The following is a 19,705-nucleotide window of genomic DNA, read 5'->3' on the forward strand; positions in this document are numbered from 1 at the left end:
AGAGACAGGTGAGGCAGGACTGTGAGACCAGAGACCAGGGACAGGTGAGGCAGGACTGTGAGAGAGTCCAGAGACAGGTGAGGCAGGACAGTGGGAGGGACCAGAGACCAGAGACAGGTGAGGCAGGACTGTGATACCAGAGACCAGCGACAGCTGAGGCAGGACAGTGGGAGGGACCAGAGACTAGAGACAGGTGATGGGGGACAGTGGGAAAGACCAGAGACCAGAGACAAGTGAGGCAGGACTGTGTGGAGCCGAGACCAGAGACAGGTGAGGCAGGACTTTGGGAAAGACAAGAGACCAGAGACAGGTGAGGCAGGACTGTGAGACCAGAGACAGGTGAGGAAGGAGAGTGGGAGAGGCCAGTGACAGGTGAGGCAGGACTGTGGGAGAGATCAGAGGCCAGAGACAGGTGAGGCAGGACTGTGGGAGAGTCCAGAGACAGGTGAGGCAGGACAGTGGGAGAGACCAGAGACCAGAGACAGGTGAGGCAGGACTGTGGGACCAGAGACCAGAGACAGGTGAGGCAGGACTGGGGGAGAGACCAGAGACCAGAGACAGGTGAGGCAGGACTGTGGGAGGGACCCCAGACCAGAGACAGGTGAGCCAGGACTGGGGGAGAGACCAGAGACCAGAGACAGGTGAGGCAGGATTGTGGGAAGACAAGAGACCAGAGACAGGTGAGGCAGGACTGTTGGAGAGACCAGAGACAGTTGAGGCAGGACTGTGGGATAGACCAGAGACAGGTGAGGCAGGAGAGTGAGAGAGTCCAGAGACAGGTGAGGCAGGACTGTGAGACCAGAGACCAGAGACAGGTGAGGCAGGATAGTGGGAGGGACCAGAGATCAGAGACAGGTGAGGCAGGACAGTGGGAGCGACCAGAGACCAGAGACAGGTGAGGTAGGACAGTGGGAGGGACCAGAGACCAGAGACAGGTGAGGCAGGACTGTTGGAGAGACCAGAGACAGTTGAGGCAGGACTGTGGGATAGACCAGAGACAGGTGAGGCAGGAGAGTGAGAGACCAGAGAACAGAGACAGGTGAGGCAGGACTGTGAGACCAGAGACCAGAGACAGGTGAGGCAGGATAGTGGGAGGGACCAGAGATCAGAGACAGGTGAGGCAGGACAGTGGGAGCGACCAGAGACCAGAGACAGGTGAGGTAGGACAGTGGGAGGGACCAGAGACCAGAGACAGGTGAGGCAGGACTGTGAGACCAGAGACCAGGGACAGGTGAGGCAGGACTGTGAGAGAGTCCAGGGACAGGTGAGGCAGGACTGTGCGAGAGTCCAGAGACAGGTGAGGCAGGACTGTGGGACCCGAGACCAGAGACAGGTGAGGCAGGACTGGGGGAGCTACCAGAGACAGGAGAGGCGGGACTGTGAGAGAGACCAGAAACCAGAGACAGGTGAGGCAGTACTGTGGGAAAGACCAGAGACAGGTGAGGCAGGACAGTGGGAGAGACCAGAGACCAGAGACAGGTGATGCAGGACAGTGGGAAAGACCAGAGGCCAGAGACAGGTGAGGCAGGACTGTGGGAGAGAACAGAGACCAGAGACAGGTGAGGCAGGACAGTAGGAGAGACCAGAGACAGGTGAGGCAGGACTGTGAGACCAGAGACCAGAGACAGGTTAGAGGTGAGGCAGGACAGTGGGGTAGACCAGAGACAGGTGAGGCAGGACTGTGGAAAATATCAGAGAACAAAGACAGGTGAGGCAGGACAGTGGGAGAGACCAGAGACCAGAGACAGGTGAGGCAGGACTGTGGGAGAAATCAAAGGCCAGGAACAGGTGAGGCAGGACTGTGGGAAAGACCAGAGACGAGAGACAGGTGAGGCAGGACTGTGGGAAAGACCAGAGACCAGAGACAGGTGACACAGGAATGTGGGAAAGACCAGAGACCATAGGTGAGGCAGGACTGTGGGACCAGAGACCAGAAACAGGTGAGTCATGACAGTGGGAGAGACCAGAGACAGGTGAGGCAGGACAGTGGGAGACCAGAGACCAGAGACAGGTGAGGCAGGACTGTGATACCAGAGACCAGAGACAGGTGAGGCAGGACTGGGGGAGAGACCAGAGACCAGAGACAGGTGAGGCAGGACAGTGGGAGCGACCAGAGACCAGAGACAGGTGAGGCAGGACTGGGGGAGAGACCAGAGACCAGAGAATGGTGAGGCAGGATTGTGGGAAAGACAAGAGACCAGAGACAGGTGAGGCAGGACTGTTGGAGAGACCAGAGACAGGTGAGGCAGGACTGTGGGAGAGCCTAGAGACAGGTGAGACAGGACTGTGAGACCAGAGACCAGGAACAGGTGAAGCAGGAGAGTGAGAGAGTCCAGAGACAGGTGAGGCAGGACAGTGGGAGGGACCAGAGACCAGAGACAGGTGAGGCAGGACTGTGATACCAGAGACCAGCGACAGCTGAGGCAGGACAGTGGGAGGGACCAGAGACTAGAGACAGGTGATGGGGGACAGTGGGAAAGACCAGAGACCAGAGACAAGTGAGGCAGGACTGTGTGGAGCAGAGACCAGAGACAGGTGAGGCAGGACTTTGGGAAAGACAAGAGACCAGAGACAGGTGAGGCAGGACTGTGAGACCAGAGACAGGTGAGGAAGGAGAGTGGGAGAGGCCAGTGACAGGTGAGGCAGGACTGTGGGAGAGACAAGAGACCAGAGACAGGTGAGGCAGGACTGTGAGACCAGAGACAGGTGAGGAAGGAGAGTGGGAGAGGCCAGTGACAGGTGAGGCAGGACTGTGGGAGAGCCTAGAGACAGGTGAGACAGGACTGTGAGACCAGAGACCAGGAACAGGTGAAGCAGGAGAGTGAGAGAGACCAGAGAAAGGTGAGGCAGGACTGGGGGAGAGACCAGAGACCAGAGACAGGTGAGGCAGGACTGTGGGAGGGACCCCAGACCAGAGACAGGTGAGCCAGGACTGGGGGAGAGACCAGAGACCAGCGACAGCTGAGGCAGGACAGTGGGAGGGACCAGAGACTAGAGACAGGTGATGGGGGACAGTGGGAAAGACCAGAGACCAGAGACAAGTGAGGCAGGACTGTGTGGAGCAGAGACCAGAGACAGGTGAGGCAGGACTTTGGGAAAGACAAGAGACCAGAGACAGGTGAGGCAGGACTGTGAGACCAGAGACAGGTGAGGAAGGAGAGTGGGAGAGGCCAGTGACACGTGAGGCAGGACTGTGGGAGAGACAAGAGACCAGAGACAGGTGAGGCAGGACTGTGAGACCAGAGACAGGTGAGGAAGGAGAGTGGGAGAGGCCAGTGACAGGTGAGGCAGGACTGTGGGAGAGCCTAGAGACAGGTGAGACAGGACTGTGAGACCAGAGACCAGGAACAGGTGAAGCAGGAGAGTGAGAGAGTCCAGAGACAGGTGAGGCAGGACAGTGGGAGGGACCAGAGACCAGAGACAGGTGAGGCAGGACAGTGGGAGCGACCAGAGACCAGAGACAGGTGAGGCAGGACAGTGGGAGAGACCAGAGACCAGAGACAGGTGAGGCAGGACTGTGGGAGAGATCAGAGGCCAGGAACAGGTGAGGCAGGACTGTGGGAAAGACCAGAGACGAGAGACAGGTGAGGCAGGACTGTGGGAAAGACCAGAGACCAGAGACAGGTGACACAGGAATGTGGGAAAGACCAGAGACCATAGGTGAGGCAGGACTGTGGGACCAGAGACCAGAAACAGGTGAGTCATGACAGTGGGAGAGACCAGAGACAGGTGAGGCAGGACAGTGGGAGACCAGAGACCAGAGACAGGTGAGGCAGGACTGTGATACCAGAGACCAGAGACAGGTGAGGCAGGACTGGGGGAGAGACCAGAGACCAGAGACAGGTGAGGCAGGACAGTGGGAGCGACCAGAGACCAGAGACAGGTGAGGCAGGACTGGGGGAGAGACCAGAGACCAGAGAATGGTGAGGCAGGATTGTGGTAAAGACAAGAGACCAGAGACAGGTGAGGCAGGACTGTTGGAGAGACCAGAGACAGGTGAGGCAGGACTGTGGGAGAGCCTAGAGACAGGTGAGACAGGACTGTGAGACCAGAGACCAGGAACAGGTGAAGCAGGAGAGTGAGAGAGTCCAGAGACAGGTGAGGCAGGACAGTGGGAGGGACCAGAGACCAGAGACAGGTGAGGCAGGACTGTGATACCAGAGACCAGCGACAGCTGAGGCAGGACAGTGGGAGGGACCAGAGACTAGAGACAGGTGATGGGGGACAGTGGGAAAGACCAGAGACCAGAGACAAGTGAGGCAGGACTGTGTGGAGCAGAGACCAGAGACAGGTGAGGCAGGACTTTGGGAAAGACAAGAGACCAGAGACAGGTGAGGCAGGACTGTGAGACCAGAGACAGGTGAGGAAGGAGAGTGGGAGAGGCCAGTGACAGGTGAGGCAGGACTGTGGGAGAGATCAGAGGCCAGAGACAGGTGAGGCAGGACTGTGGGAGAGACCAGAGACAGGTGAGGCAGGACAGTGGGAGAGACCAGAGACCAGAGACAGGTGAGGCAGGACTGTGGGACCAGAGACCAGAGACAGGTGAGGCAGGACTGGGGGAGAGACCAGAGACCAGAGACAGGTGAGGCAGGACTGTGGGAGGGACCCCAGACCAGACAGGTGAGCCAGGACTGGGGGAGAGACCAGAGACCAGAGACAGGTGAGGCAGGATTGTGGGAAGACAAGAGACCAGAGACAGGTGAGGCAGGACTGTTGGAGAGACCAGAGACAGGTGAGGCAGGACTGTGGGATAGACCAGAGACAGGTGCGGCGGGAGAGTGAGAGAGACCAGAGACAGGTGAGGCAGGACTGTGAGACCAGAGACCAGAGACAGGTGAGGCAGGACAGTGGGAGGGGCCAGAGACCAGAGACAGGTGAGGCAGGACAGTTGGAGCGACCAGAGACCAGAGACAGGTGAGGCAGGACAGTGGGAGCGACTAGAGACCAGAGACATGTGAGGCAGGACAGTGGGAGGGACCAGAGACCAGAGAAAGGTGAGGCAGGACTGGGGGAGAGACCAGAGACCAGATACAGGTGAGGCAGGACTGTTGGAGAGTCCAGAGACAGGTGAGGCAGGACTGTGGGAAAGACCAGAGACCAGAGACATGTGAGGCAGGACTGTGGGAAAGACCAGAGACCAGAGACAGGTGAGGCAGGACTGTGAGACCAGAGACAGGTGAGGAAGGAGAGTGGGAGAGACCAGAGACAGGTGAGGTAGGACTGTGAGACCAGAGACCAGAGACAGGTGAGGCAGGACAGTGGGAGAGATCAGAGGCCAGTGACTGGTGAGGCAGGACTGTGGGAGAGATCAGAGGCCAGAGACAGGTGAGGCAGGACTGTGGGAGAGACCAGAGACAGGTGAGGCAGGAGAGTGGGAGAGACCAGAGACCAGAGACAGGTGAGGCAGGACTGGGGGAGAGACCAGAGACAAGAGACAGGTGAGGCAGGACAGTGGGAGGGACCAGAGACCAGAGACAGGTGAGGCATGACAGGGGGAGAGACCAGAGACCAGAGACAGGTGAGGCAGGATTGTGGGAAAGACAAGAGACCAGAGACAGGTGAGGCAGGACTGTTGGAGAGACCAGAGACAGTTGAGGCAGGACTGTGGGATAGACCAGAGACAGGTGAGGCAGGAGAGTGAGAGAGTCCAGAGACAGGTGAGGCAGGACTGTGAGACCAGAGACCAGAGACAGGTGAGGCAGGATAGTGGGAGGGACCAGAGATCAGAGAGAGGTGAGGCAGGACAGTGGGAGCGACCAGAGACCAGAGACAGGTGAGGTAGGACAGTGGGAGGGACCAGAGACCAGAGACAGGTGAGGCAGGACTGTTGGAGAGACCAGAGACAGTTGAGGCAGGACTGTGGGATAGACCAGAGACAGGTGAGGCAGGAGAGTGAGAGACCAGAGAACAGAGACAGGTGAGGCAGGACTGTGAGACCAGAGACCAGAGACAGGTGAGGCAGGATAGTGGGAGGGACCAGAGATCAGAGACAGGTGAGGCTGGACAGTGGGAGCGACCAGAGACCAGAGACAGGTGAGGTAGGACAGTGGGAGGGACCAGAGACCAGAGACAGGTGAGGCAGGACTGTGAGACCAGAGACCAGGGACAGGTGAGGCAGGACTGTGAGAGAGTCCAGGGACAGGTGAGGCAGGACTGTGCGAGAGTCCAGAGACAGGTGAGGCAGGACTGCGGGACCAGAGACAAGGGACAGGTGAGGCAGGACAGTGAGTCCAGGGACAGGTGAGGCAGGACTGTGAGAGAGTCCAGAGACAGGTGAGGCAGGACTGTGGGACCCGAGACCAGAGACAGGTGAGGCAGGACTGGGGGAGCTACCAGAGACAGGAGAGGCGGGACTGTGAGAGAGACCAGAAACCAGAGACAGGTGAGGCAGTACTGTGGGAAAGACCAGAGACAGGTGAGGCAGGACAGTGGGAGAGACCAGAGACCAGAGACAGGTGATGCAGGACAGTGGGAAAGACCAGAGGCCAGAGACAGGTGAGGCAGGACTGTGGGAGAGAACAGAGACCAGAGACAGGTGAGGCAGGACAGTGGGAGAGACCAGAGACAGGTGAGGCAGGACTGTGAGACCAGAGACCAGAGACAGGTTAGAGGTGAGGCAGGACAGTGGGGTAGACCAGAGACAGGTGAGGCAGGACTGTGGAAAATACCAGAGAACAAAGACAGGTGAGGCAGGACAGTGGGAGAGACCAGAGACCAGAGACAGGTGAGGCAGGACTGTGGGAGAGATCAGAGGCCAGGAACAGGTGAGGCAGGACTGTGGGAAAGACCAGAGACGAGAGACAGGTGAGGCAGGACTGTGGGAAAGACCAGAGACCAGAGACAGGTGACACAGGAATGTGGGAAAGACCAGAGACCATAGGTGAGGCAGGACTGTGGGACCAGAGACCAGAAACAGGTGAGTCATGACAGTGGGAGAGACCAGAGACAGGTGAGGCAGGACAGTGGGAGACCAGAGACCAGAGACAGGTGAGGCAGGACTGTGATACCAGAGACCAGAGACAGGTGAGGCAGGACTGGGGGAGAGACCAGAGACCAGAGACAGGTGAGGCAGGACAGTGGGAGCGACCAGAGACCAGAGACAGGTGAGGCAGGACTGGGGGAGAGACCAGAGACCAGAGAATGGTGAGGCAGGATTGTGGGAAAGACAAGAGACCAGAGACAGGTGAGGCAGGACTGTTGGAGAGACCAGAGACAGGTGAGGCAGGACTGTGGGAGAGCCTAGAGACAGGTGAGACAGGACTGTGAGACCAGAGACCAGGAACAGGTGAAGCAGGAGAGTGAGAGAGTCCAGAGACAGGTGAGGCAGGACAGTGGGAGGGACCAGAGACCAGAGACAGGTGAGGCAGGACTGTGATACCAGAGACAAGCGACAGCTGAGGCAGGACAGTGGGAGGGACCAGAGACTAGAGACAGGTGATGGGGGACAGTGGGAAAGACCAGAGACCAGAGACAAGTGAGGCAGGACTGTGTGGAGCAGAGACCAGAGACAGGTGAGGCAGGACTTTGGGAAAGACATGAGACCAGAGACAGGTGAGGCAGGACTGTGAGACCAGAGACAGGTGAGGAAGGAGAGTGGGAGAGGCCAGTGACAGGTGAGGCAGGACTGTGGGAGAGATCAGAGGCCAGAGACAGGTGAGGCAGGACTGTGGGAGAGACCAGAGACAGGTGAGGCAGGACAGTGGGAGAGACCAGAGACCAGAGACAGGTGAGGCAGGACTGTGGGACCAGAGACCAGAGACAGGTGAGGCAGGACTGGGGGAGAGACCAGAGACCAGAGACAGGTGAGGCAGGACTGTGGGAGGGACCCCAGACCAGAGACAGGTGAGCCAGGACTGGGGGAGAGACCAGAGACCAGAGACAGGTAAGGCAGGATTGTGGGAAGACAAGAGACCAGAGACAGGTGAGGCAGGACTGTTGGAGAGACCAGAGACAGTTGAGGCAGGACTGTGGGATAGACCAGAGACAGGTGAGGCAGGAGAGTGAGAGAGTCCAGAGACAGGTGAGGCAGGACTGTGAGACCAGAGACCAGAGACAGGTGAGGCAGGATAGTGGGAGGGACCAGAGATCAGAGACAGGTGAGGCAGGACAGTGGGAGCGACCAGAGACCAGAGACAGGTGAGGTAGGACAGTGGGAGGGACCAGAGACCAGAGACAGGTGAGGCAGGACTGTTGGAGAGACCAGAGACAGTTGAGGCAGGACTGTGGGATAGACCAGAGACAGGTGAGGCAGGAGAGTGAGAGACCAGAGAACAGAGACAGGTGAGGCAGGACTGTGAGACCAGAGACCAGAGACAGGTGAGGCAGGATAGTGGGAGGGACCAGAGATCAGAGACAGGTGAGGCAGGACAGTGGGAGCGACCAGAGACCAGAGACAGGTGAGGTAGGACAGTGGGAGGGACCAGAGACCAGAGACAGGTGAGGCAGGACTGTGAGACCAGAGACCAGGGACAGGTGAGGCAGGACTGTGAGAGAGTCCAGGGACAGGTGAAGCAGGACTGTGCGAGAGTCCAGAGACAGGTGAGGCAGGACTGTGGGACCCGAGACCAGAGACAGGTGAGGCAGGACTGGGGGAGCTACCAGAGACAGGAGAGGCGGGACTGTGAGAGAGACCAGAAACCAGAGACAGGTGAGGCAGGACAGTGGGAGAGACCAGAGACCAGAGACAGGTGATGCAGGACAGTGGGAAAGACCAGAGGCCAGAGACAGGTGATGCAGGACTGTGGGAGAGAACAGAGACCAGAGACAGGTGAGGCAGGACAGTGGGAGAGACCAGAGACAGGTGAGGCAGGACTGTGAGACCAGAGACCAGAGACAGGTTAGAGGTGAGGCAGGACAGTGGGGTAGACCAGAGACAGGTGAGGCAGGACTGTGGAAAATATCAGAGAACAAAGACAGGTGAGGCAGGACAGTGGGAGAGACCAGAGACCAGAGACAGGTGAGGCAGGAATGTGGGAGAGATCAGAGGCCAGGAACAGGTGAGGCAGGACTGTGGGAAAGACCAGAGACGAGAGACAGGTGAGGCAGGACTGTGGGAAAGACCAGAGACCAGAGACAGGTGACACAGGAATGTGGGAAAGACCAGAGACCATAGGTGAGGCAGGACTGTGGGACCAGAGACCAGAAACAGGTGAGTCATGACAGTGGGAGAGACCAGAGACAGGTGAGGCAGGACAGTGGGAGACCAGAGACCAGAGACAGGTGAGGCAGGACTGTGATACCAGAGACCAGAGACAGGTGAGGCAGGACTGGGGGAGAGACCAGAGACCAGAGACAGGTGAGGCAGGACAGTGGGAGCGACCAGAGACCAGAGACAGGTGAGGCAGGACTGGGGGAGAGACCAGAGACCAGAGAATGGTGAGGCAGGATTGTGGGAAAGACAAGAGACCAGAGACAGTTGAGGCAGGACTGTTGGAGAGACCAGAGACAGGTGAGGCAGGACTGTGGGAGAGCCTAGAGACAGGTGAGACAGGACTGTGAGACCAGAGACCAGGAACAGGTGAAGCAGGAGAGTGAGAGAGTCCAGAGACAGGTGAGGCAGGACAGTGGGAGGGACCAGAGACCAGAGACAGGTGAGGCAGGACTGTGATACCAGAGACCAGCGACAGCTGAGGCAGGACAGTGGGAGGGACCAGAGACTAGAGACAGGTGATGGGGGACAGTGGGAAAGACCAGAGACCAGAGACAAGTGAGGCAGGACTGTGTGGAGCAGAGACCAGAGACAGGTGAGGCAGGACTTTGGGAAAGACAAGAGACCAGAGACAGGTGAGGCAGGACTGTGAGACCAGAGACAGGTGAGGAAGGAGAGAGGGAGAGGCCAGTGACAGGTGAGGCAGGACTGTGGGAGAGATCAGAGGCCAGAGACAGGTGAGGCAGGACTGTGGGAGAGACCAGAGACAGGTGAGGCAGGACAGTGGGAGAGACCAGAGACCAGAGACAGGTGTGGCAGGACTGTGGGACCAGAGACCAGAGACAGGTGAGGCAGGACTGGTGGAGAGACCAGAGACCAGAGACAGGTGAGGCAGGACTGTGGGAGGGACCCCAGACCAGAGACAGGTGAGCCAGGACAGTGGGAGCGACCAGAGACCAGAGACAGGTGAGGTAGGACAGTGGGAGGGACCAGAGACCAGAGACAGGTGAGGCAGGACTGTGAGACCAGAGACCAGGGACAGGTGAGGCAGGACTGTGAGAGAGTCCAGGGACAGGTGAAGCAGGACTGTGCGAGAGTCCAGAGACAGGTGAGGCAGGACTGTGGGACCCGAGACCAGAGACAGGTGAGGCAGGACTGGGGGAGCTACCAGAGACAGGAGAGGCGGGACTGTGAGAGAGACCAGAAACCAGAGACAGGTGAGGCAGGACAGTGGGAGAGACCAGAGACCAGAGACAGGTGATGCAGGACAGTGGGAAAGACCAGAGGCCAGAGACAGGTGATGCAGGACTGTGGGAGAGAACAGAGACCAGAGACAGGTGAGGCAGGACAGTGGGAGAGACCAGAGACAGGTGAGGCAGGACTGTGAGACCAGAGACCAGAGACAGGTTAGAGGTGAGGCAGGACAGTGGGGTAGACCAGAGACAGGTGAGGCAGGACTGTGGAAAATATCAGAGAACAAAGACAGGTGAGGCAGGACAGTGGGAGAGACCAGAGACCAGAGACAGGTGAGGCAGGAATGTGGGAGAGATCAGAGGCCAGGAACAGGTGAGGCAGGACTGTGGGAAAGACCAGAGACGAGAGACAGGTGAGGCAGGACTGTGGGAAAGACCAGAGACCAGAGACAGGTGACACAGGAATGTGGGAAAGACCAGAGACCATAGGTGAGGCAGGACTGTGGGACCAGAGACCAGAAACAGGTGAGTCATGACAGTGGGAGAGACCAGAGACAGGTGAGGCAGGACAGTGGGAGACCAGAGACCAGAGACAGGTGAGGCAGGACTGTGATACCAGAGACCAGAGACAGGTGAGGCAGGACTGGGGGAGAGACCAGAGACCAGAGACAGGTGAGGCAGGACAGTGGGAGCGACCAGAGACCAGAGACAGGTGAGGCAGGACTGGGGGAGAGACCAGAGACCAGAGAATGGTGAGGCAGGATTGTGGGAAAGACAAGAGACCAGAGACAGGTGAGGCAGGACTGTTGGAGAGACCAGAGACAGGTGAGGCAGGACTGTGGGAGAGCCTAGAGACAGGTGAGACAGGACTGTGAGACCAGAGACCAGGAACAGGTGAAGCAGGAGAGTGAGAGAGTCCAGAGACAGGTGAGGCAGGACAGTGGGAGGGACCAGAGACCAGAGACAGGTGAGGCAGGACTGTGATACCAGAGACCAGCGACAGCTGAGGCAGGACAGTGGGAGGGACCAGAGACTAGAGACAGGTGATGGGGGACAGTGGGAAAGACCAGAGACCAGAGACAAGTGAGGCAGGACTGTGTGGAGCAGAGACCAGAGACAGGTGAGGCAGGACTTTGGGAAAGACAAGAGACCAGAGACAGGTGAGGCAGGACTGTGAGACCAGAGACAGGTGAGGAAGGAGAGTGGGAGAGGCCAGTGACAGGTGAGGCAGGACTGTGGGAGAGATCAGAGGCCAGAGACAGGTGAGGCAGGACTGTGGGAGAGACCAGAGACAGGTGAGGCAGGACAGTGGGAGAGACCAGAGACCAGAGACAGGTGTGGCAGGACTGTGGGACCAGAGACCAGAGACAGGTGAGGCAGGACTGGGGGAGAGACCAGAGACCAGAGACAGGTGAGGCAGGACTGTGGGAGGGACCCCAGACCAGAGACAGGTGAGCCAGGACTGGGGGAGAGACCAGAGACCAGAGACAGGTGAGGCAGGATTGTGGGAAGACAAGAGACCAGAGACAGGTGAGGCAGGACTGTTGGAGAGACCAGAGACAGGTGAGGCAGGACTGTGGGATAGACCAGAGACAGGTGCGGCGGGAGAGTGAGAGAGACCAGAGACAGGTGAGGCAGGACTGTGAGACCAGAGACCAGAGACAGGTGAGGCAGGACAGTGGGAGGGGCCAGAGACCAGAGACAGGTGAGGCAGGACAGTTGGAGCGACTAGAGACCAGAGACAGGTGAGGCAGGACAGTGGGAGCGACTAGAGACCAGAGACAGGTGAGGCAGGACAGTGGGAGGGACCAGAGACCAGAGAAAGGTGAGGCAGGACTGGGGGAGAGACCAGAGACCAGAAACAGGTGAGGCAGGACTGTTGGAGAGTCCAGAGACAGGTGAGGCAGGACTGTGGGAAAAACCAGAGACCAGAGAGAAGTGAGGCAGGACTGTGGGACCAGAGACCAGAGACAGCTGAGGCAGGGCTGTGGGAAAGACAAGAGACCAGAGACAGGTGACGCAGTACTGTGAGACCAGAGACAGGTGAGGCAGGACAGTGGGAGAGATCAGAGGCCAGTGACAGGTGAGGCAGGACTGTGGGAGAGATCAGAGTTCAGAGACAGGAGAGGCAGGACTTTTGGAGAGACCAGAGACAGGTGAGGCAGGAGAGTGAGAGATTCCAGAGACAGGTGAGGCAGGACAATGGGAGCGACCAGAGACCAGAGACAGGTGAGGCAGGACAGTGGGAGGTACCAGAGATCAGAGACAGGTGAGGCAGGACAATGGGAGCGACCAGAGACCAGATACAGGTGAGGCAGGACAGTGGGAGGGGCCTGAGATCAGAGACAGGTGAGGCAGGACAATGGGAGCGACCAGAGACCAGAGACAGGTGAGGCAGGACAGTGGGAGGGGCCAGAGATCAGAGACAGGTGAGGCAGGACAATGGGAGCGACCAGAGACCAGAGACAGGTGAGGCAGGACAGTGGGAGGTACCAGAGACCATAGACAGGTGAGGTATGACAGTGGGAGGGACCAGATACCAGAGACAAGTGAGGCAGGACTGTGGGACCAGAGACCAGAGACAGCTGAGGCAGGGCTGTGGGAGAGATCAGAGGTCAGAGACAGGTGAGGCAGGACTGTGGGAGAGACCAGAGACAGGTGAGGCAGGACAGTGGGAGAGACGAGAGTCCAGAGACAGGTGAGGCAGGGCTGTGGGACCAGAGACCAGAGACAGGTGAGGCAGGACTGGGGAGAGACCAGAGACCAGAGACAGGTGAGGCAGGACAGTGGGAGGGACCAGAGACGAGAGACAGGTGAGGCAGGACTGGGGGAGAGACCAGAGACCAGAGACAGGTGAGGCAGGATTGTGGGAAAGACAAGAGACCAGAAACAGTTGAGGCAGGACTTTTGGAGAGACCAGAGACAGGTGAAGCAGGAGAGTGAGAGATTCCAGAGACATGTGAGGCAGGACTGTGAGACCAGAGACCAGAGACATGTGAGGTAGGACAGTGGGAGGGGCCAGAGATCAGAGACAGGTGAGGCAGGACAATGGGAGCGACCAGAGACCAGTGACAGGTGAGGCAGGACAGTGGGAGGTACCAGAGACCATAGACAGGTGAGGTATGACAGTGGGAGGGACCAGATACCAGAGACAGGTGAGGCAGTACAGTGGGAGGGACCAGAGACCAGAGACAGGTGAGGCAGGACAGTGGGAGGGACCAGAGGCCAGAGAAAGGTGAGGCAGGACTGGGGGAGAGACCAGAGACCAGAGACAGGTGAGGCAGGACAGTGTTGAGTGACCAGAGACCAGAGACGGGTGAGGCAGGACTGGGGGAGAGACCAGAGACCAGAGACAGGTGAGGCAGGATTGTGGGAAAGACAAGAGACCAGAGACAGGTGAGGCAGGACTGTTGGAGAGACCAGAGACAGGTGAGGCAGGACTGGGGGAGCTACCAGAGACAGGAGAGGCGGGACTGTGAGAGAGACCAGAAACCAGAGATAGGTGAGGCAGGACTGTGGGAGAGACCAGAGACCAGAGACAGCTGATGGAGGACTGTGGGAAAGACCAGAGACCATAGGTGAGGCAGGACTGTGGGACCAGAGACCAGAAACAGGTGAGTCATGACAGTGGGAGAGACCAGAGACAGGTGAGGCAGGACAGTGGGAGACCAGAGACCAGAGACAGGTGAGGCAGGACTGTGCTACCAGAGACCAGAGACAGGTGAGGCAGGACTGGGGGAGAGACCAGAGACCAGAGACAGGTGAGGCAGGACAGTGGGAGCGACCAGAGACCAGAGACAAGTGAGGCAGGACTGGGGGAGAGACCAGAGACCAGAGAAAGTTGAGGCAGGATTGTGGGAAAGACAAGAGACCAGAGACAGGTGAGGCAGGACTGTTGGAGAGACCAGAGACAGGTGAAGCAGGACTGTGGGAGAGCCCAGAGACAGGTGAGGCAGGACTGTGAGTCCAGAGACCAGGAACAGGTGAAGCAGGAGAGTGAGAGAGTCCAGAGACAGGTGAGGCAGGACAGTGGGAGGGACCAGAGACCAGAGACAAGTGAGGCAGGACTGTGATACCAGAGACCAGCGACAGCTGAGGCAGGACAGTGGGAGGGACCAGAGACTAGAGACAGGTGATGGGGGACAGTGGGAAAGACCAGAGACCAGAGACAACTGAGGCAGGACTGTGTGGACCAGAGACCAGAGACAGGTGAGGCAGGACTTTGGGAAAGACAAGAGACCAGAGACAGGTGAGGCAGGACTGTGAGACCAGAGACAGGTGAGGAAGGAGAGTGGGAGAGGCCAGTGACAGGTGAGGCAGAACTGTGGGAGAGATCAGAGGCCAGAGACAGGTGAGGCAGGACTGTGGGAAAGACCAGAGACAGGTGAGGCAGGACAGTGGGAGAGACCAGAGACCAGAGACAGGTGAGGCAGGACTGTGGGACCAGAGACCAGAGACAGGTGAGGCAGGACTCGGGGAGAGACCAGAGACCAGAGACAGGTGAGGCAGGACTGTGGGAGGGACCCCAGACCAGAGACAGGTGAGCCAGGACTGGGGGAGAGACCAGAGACCAGAGAAAGGTGAGGCAGGACTGTGGGAAATACCAGAGACCAGAGAGAAGGGAGGCAGGACTGTTGGAGAGACCAGAGACAGGTGAGGCAGGACTGTGGGATAGACCAGAGACAGGTGCGGCGGGAGAGTGAGAGAGACCAGAGACAGGTGAGGCAGGACTGTGAGACCAGAGACCAGAGACAGGTGAGGCAGGACAGTGGGAGGGGCCAGAGACCAGAGACAGGTGAGGCAGGACAGTTGGAGCGACCAGAGACCAGAGACAGGTGAGGCAGGACAGTGGGAGGGACCAGAGACCAGAGACAGGTGAGGCAGGACAGTGGGAGGGGCCAGAGACCAGAGACAGGTGAGGCAGGACAGTTGGAGCGACCAGAGACCAGAGACAGGTGAGGCAGGACAGTGCGAGGGACCAGAGACCAGAGAAAGGTGTGGCAGGACTGTGGGAAATACCAGAGACCAGAGAGAAGTGAGGCAGGACTGTGGGACCAGAGACCAGAGACAGCTGAGGCAGGGCTGTGGGAAAGACGAGACCAGAGACAGGTGACGCAGTACTGTGAGACCAGAGACAGGTGAGGCAGGACAGTGGGAGAGATCAGAGGCCAGTGACAGGTGAGGCAGGACTGTGGGAGAGATCAGAGTTCAGAGACAGGTGAGGCAGGACTTTTGGAGAGACCAGAGACAGGTGAGGCAGGAGAGTGAGAGATTCCAGAGACATGTGAGGCAGGACTGTGAGACCAGAGACCAGAGACAGGTGAGGCAGGACAGTGGGAGGGGCCAGAGATCAGAGACAGGTGAGGCAGGACAATGGGAGCGACCAGAGACCAGAGACAGCTGAGGCAGGACAGTGGGAGGTACCAGAGACCATAGACAGGTGAGGTATGACATTGGGAGGGACCAGATACCAGAGACAAGTGAGGCAGGACTGTGGGACCAGAGACCAGAGACAGCTGAGGCAGGGCTGTGGGAGAGACCAGAGACAGGTGAGGCAGGACAGTGGGAGAGACCAGAGTCCAGAGACAGGTGAGGCAGGACTGTGGGACCAGAGACCAGAGACAGGTGAGGCAGGACTGGGGGAGAGACCAGAGACCAGAGACAGGTGAGGCAGGACAGTGGGAGGGACCAGAGACGAGAGACAGGTGAGGCAGGACTGGGGGAGAGACCAGAGACCAGAGACAGGTGAGGCAGGATAGTGGGAAAGACAAGAGACCAGAGACAGTTGAGGCAGGACTTTTGGAGAGAACAGAGACAGGTGAGGCAGGAGAGTGAGAGATTCCAGAGACATGTGAGGCAGGACTGTGAGACCAGAGACCAGAGACAGGTAAGGCAGGACAGTGGGAGGGGCCAGAGATCAGAGACAGGTGAGGCAGGACAATGGGAGCGACCAGAGACCAGAGACAGGTGAGGCAGGACAGTGGGAGGGACCAGAGACCAGAGACAGGTGAGGCAGGACAGTGGGAGGGACCAGAGGCCAGAGAAAGGTGAGGCAGGACTGGGGGAGAGACCAGAGACCAGAGACAGGTGAGGCAGGACAGTGGGAGAGACTAGAGACCAGAGACAGGTGATGCAGGACAGTGGGAAAGACCAGAGACCAGAGACAGGTGAGGCAGGACTGTGGGAAAGACCAGAGACCAGAGACAGGTGAGGCAGGACTGTGAGACCAGAGACAGGTGAGGAAGGAGAGTGGGAGAGACCAGAGACAGGTGAGGCAGGACTGTGGGAAAGACAAGAGACCAGAGACAGGTGAGGCAGGACTGTGAGACCAGAGACAGGTGTGGAAGGAGAGTGGGAGAGACCAGAGACAGGTGAGGCAGGACAGTGGGAGAGACCAGAGACAGGTGAGGTAGTACAGTGGGAGAGACCACAGACCAGAGACAGGTGAGGCAGGACTGTGATACCAGAGACCAGAGACAGGTGAGGCAGGACAGTGGGAGAGACCAGAGACAGGTGAGGTAGTACAGTGGGAGAGACCACAGACCAGAGACAGGTGAGGCAGGACTGTGATACCAGAGACCAGAGACAGGTGAGGCAGGACTGGGGGAGAGACCAGAGACCACAGACAGGTGAGGCAGGACAGTGGGAGCGACCAGAGACCAGAGACATGTGAGGCAGGACTGGGGGAGAGACCAGAGACCAGAGAAAGGTGAGGCAGGATTGTGGGAAGACAAGAGACCAGAGACAGGTGAGGCAGGACTGTTGGAGAGACCAGAGACAGGTGAGGCAGGACTGTGGGAGAGACCAGAGACAGGTGAGGCAGGACTGTGAGACCAGAGACCAGGAACAGGTGAAGCAGGAGAGTGAGAGAGTCCAGAGACAGGTGAGGCAGGACAGTGGGAGGGACCAGAGACCAGAGACAGCTGAGGCAGGACAGTGGGAGGCACCAGAGACTAGAGACAGGTGATGGGGGACAGTGGGAAAGACCAGAGAGCAGAGACAAGTGAGGCAGGACTGTGGGACCAGAGACCAGAGACAGGTGAGGCAGGACTGTGAGACCAGAGACAGGTGAGGAAGGAGAGTGGGAGAGACCAGAGACAGGTGAGGCAGGACAGTGGGAGAGATCAGAGGCCAGTGACAGGTGAGGCAGGACTGCGGGAGAGATCAGAGGCCAGAGACAGGTGAGGCAGGACTGTTAGGAGAGACCAGAGACAGGTGAGGCAGGACAGTGGGAGAGACCAGAGACCAGAGACAGGTGAGGCAGGACTGTGGGACCAGAGACCAGAGACAGGTGAGGCAGGACTGGGGGAGAGACCAGAGACCAGAGACAGGTGAGGCAGTATTGTGGGAAGTCAAGAGACCTGAGACAGGTGAGGCAGGACAATGGGAGCGACCAGAGACCAGAGACAGGTGAGGCAGGACAGTGGGAGGTACCAGAGATCAGAGACAGGTGAGGCAGGACAATGGGAGCGACCAGAGACCAGATACAGGTGAGGCAGGACAGTGGGAGGGGCCAGAGATCAGAGACAGGTGAGGCAGGACAATGGGAGCGACCAGAGACCAGAGACAGGTGAGGCAGGACAGTGGGAGGTACCAGAGACCAGAGACAGGTGAGGCAGGACAGTGGGAGGTACCAGAGACCATAGACAGGTGAGGTATGACAGTGGGAGGGACCAGATACCAGAGACAAGTGAGGCAGGACTGTGGGACCAGAGACCAGAGACAGCTGAGGCAGGGCTGTGGGAGTGATCAGAGGTCAGAGACAGGTGAGGCAGGACTGTGGGAGAGACCAGAGACAGGTGAGGCAGGACAGAGGGAGAGACGAGAGTCCAGAGACAGGTGAGGCAGGACTGTGGGACCAGAGACCAGAGACAGGTGAGGCAGGACTGTGATACCAGAGACCAGAGACAGGTGAGGCAGGACTGGGGGAGAGACCGGAGACCAGAGACAGGTGAGGCAGGACTGGGGGAGAGACCAGAGACCAGAGAAAGGTGAGGCAGGATTGTGGGAAGACAAGAGACCAGAGACAGGTGAGGCAGGACTGTTGGAGAGACCAGAGACAGGTGAGGCAGGACTGTGGGAGAGACCAGAGACAGGTGAGGCAGGACTGTGAGACCAGAGACCAGGAACAGGTGAAGCAGGAGAGTGAGAGAGTCCAGAGACAGGAGAGGCGGGACTGTGAGAGAGACCAGAAACCAGAGACAGGTGAGGCAGTACTGTGGGAAAGACAAGAGACAGGTGAGCCAGGACTGGGGGAGAGACCAGAGACCAGAGAAAGGTGAGGCAGGACTGTGGGAAATACCAGAGACCAGAGAGAAGTGAGGCAGGACTGTTGGAGAGACCAGAGACAGGTGAGGCAGGACTGTGGGATAGACCAGAGACAGGTGCGGCGGGAGAGTGAGAGAGACCAGAGACAGGTGAGGCAGCACTGTGAGACCAGAGACCAGGGACAGGTGAGGCAGGACAGTGGGAGGGGCCAGAGACCAGAGACAGGTGAGGCAGGACAGTTGGAGCGACCAGAGACCAGAGACAGGTGAGGCAGGACAGTGGGAGGGACCAGAGACCAGAGACAGGTGAGGCAGGACAGTGGGAGGGGCCAGAGACCAGAGACAGGTGAGGCAGGACAGTTGGAGCGACCAGAGACAAGAGACAGGTGAGGCAGGACAGTGCGAGGGACCAGAGACCAGAGAAAGGTGAGGCAGGACTGTGGGAAATACCAGAGACCAGAGACAAGTGAGGCAGGACTGTGGGACCAGAGACCAGAGACAGCTGAGGCAGGGCTGTGGGAAAGACGAGACCAGAGACAGGTGACGCAGTACTGTGAGACCAGAGACAGGTGAGGCAGGACAGTGGGAGAGATCAGAGGCCAGTGACAGGTGAGGCAGGACTGTGGGAGAGATCAGAGTTCAGAGACAGGTGAGTCAGGACTTTTGGAGAGACCAGAGACAGGTGAGGCAGGAGAGTGAGAGATTCCAGAGACATGTGAGGCAGGACTGTGAGACCAGAGACCAGAGACAGGTGAGGCAGGACAGTGGGAGGGGCCAGAGATCAGAGACAGGTGAGGCAGGACAATGGGAGCGACCAGAGACCAGAGACAGGTGAGGCAGGACAGTGGGAGTTACCAGAGACCATAGACAGGTGAGGTATGACATTGGGAGGGACCAGATACCAGAGACAAGTGAGGCAGGACTGTGGGACCAGAGACCAGAGACAGCTGAGGCAGGGCTGTGGGAGAGACCAGAGACAGGTGAGGCAGGACAGTGGGAGAGACCAGAGTCCAGAGACAGGTGAGGCAGGACTGTGGGACCAGAGACCAGAGACAGGTGAGGCAGGACTGGGGGAGAGACCAGAGACCAGAGACAGG

This window comes from Hypanus sabinus, chromosome 4 (assembly GCF_030144855.1).
Source record: "Hypanus sabinus isolate sHypSab1 chromosome 4, sHypSab1.hap1, whole genome shotgun sequence".
NCBI lineage: Eukaryota > Metazoa > Chordata > Chondrichthyes > Myliobatiformes > Dasyatidae > Hypanus > Hypanus sabinus.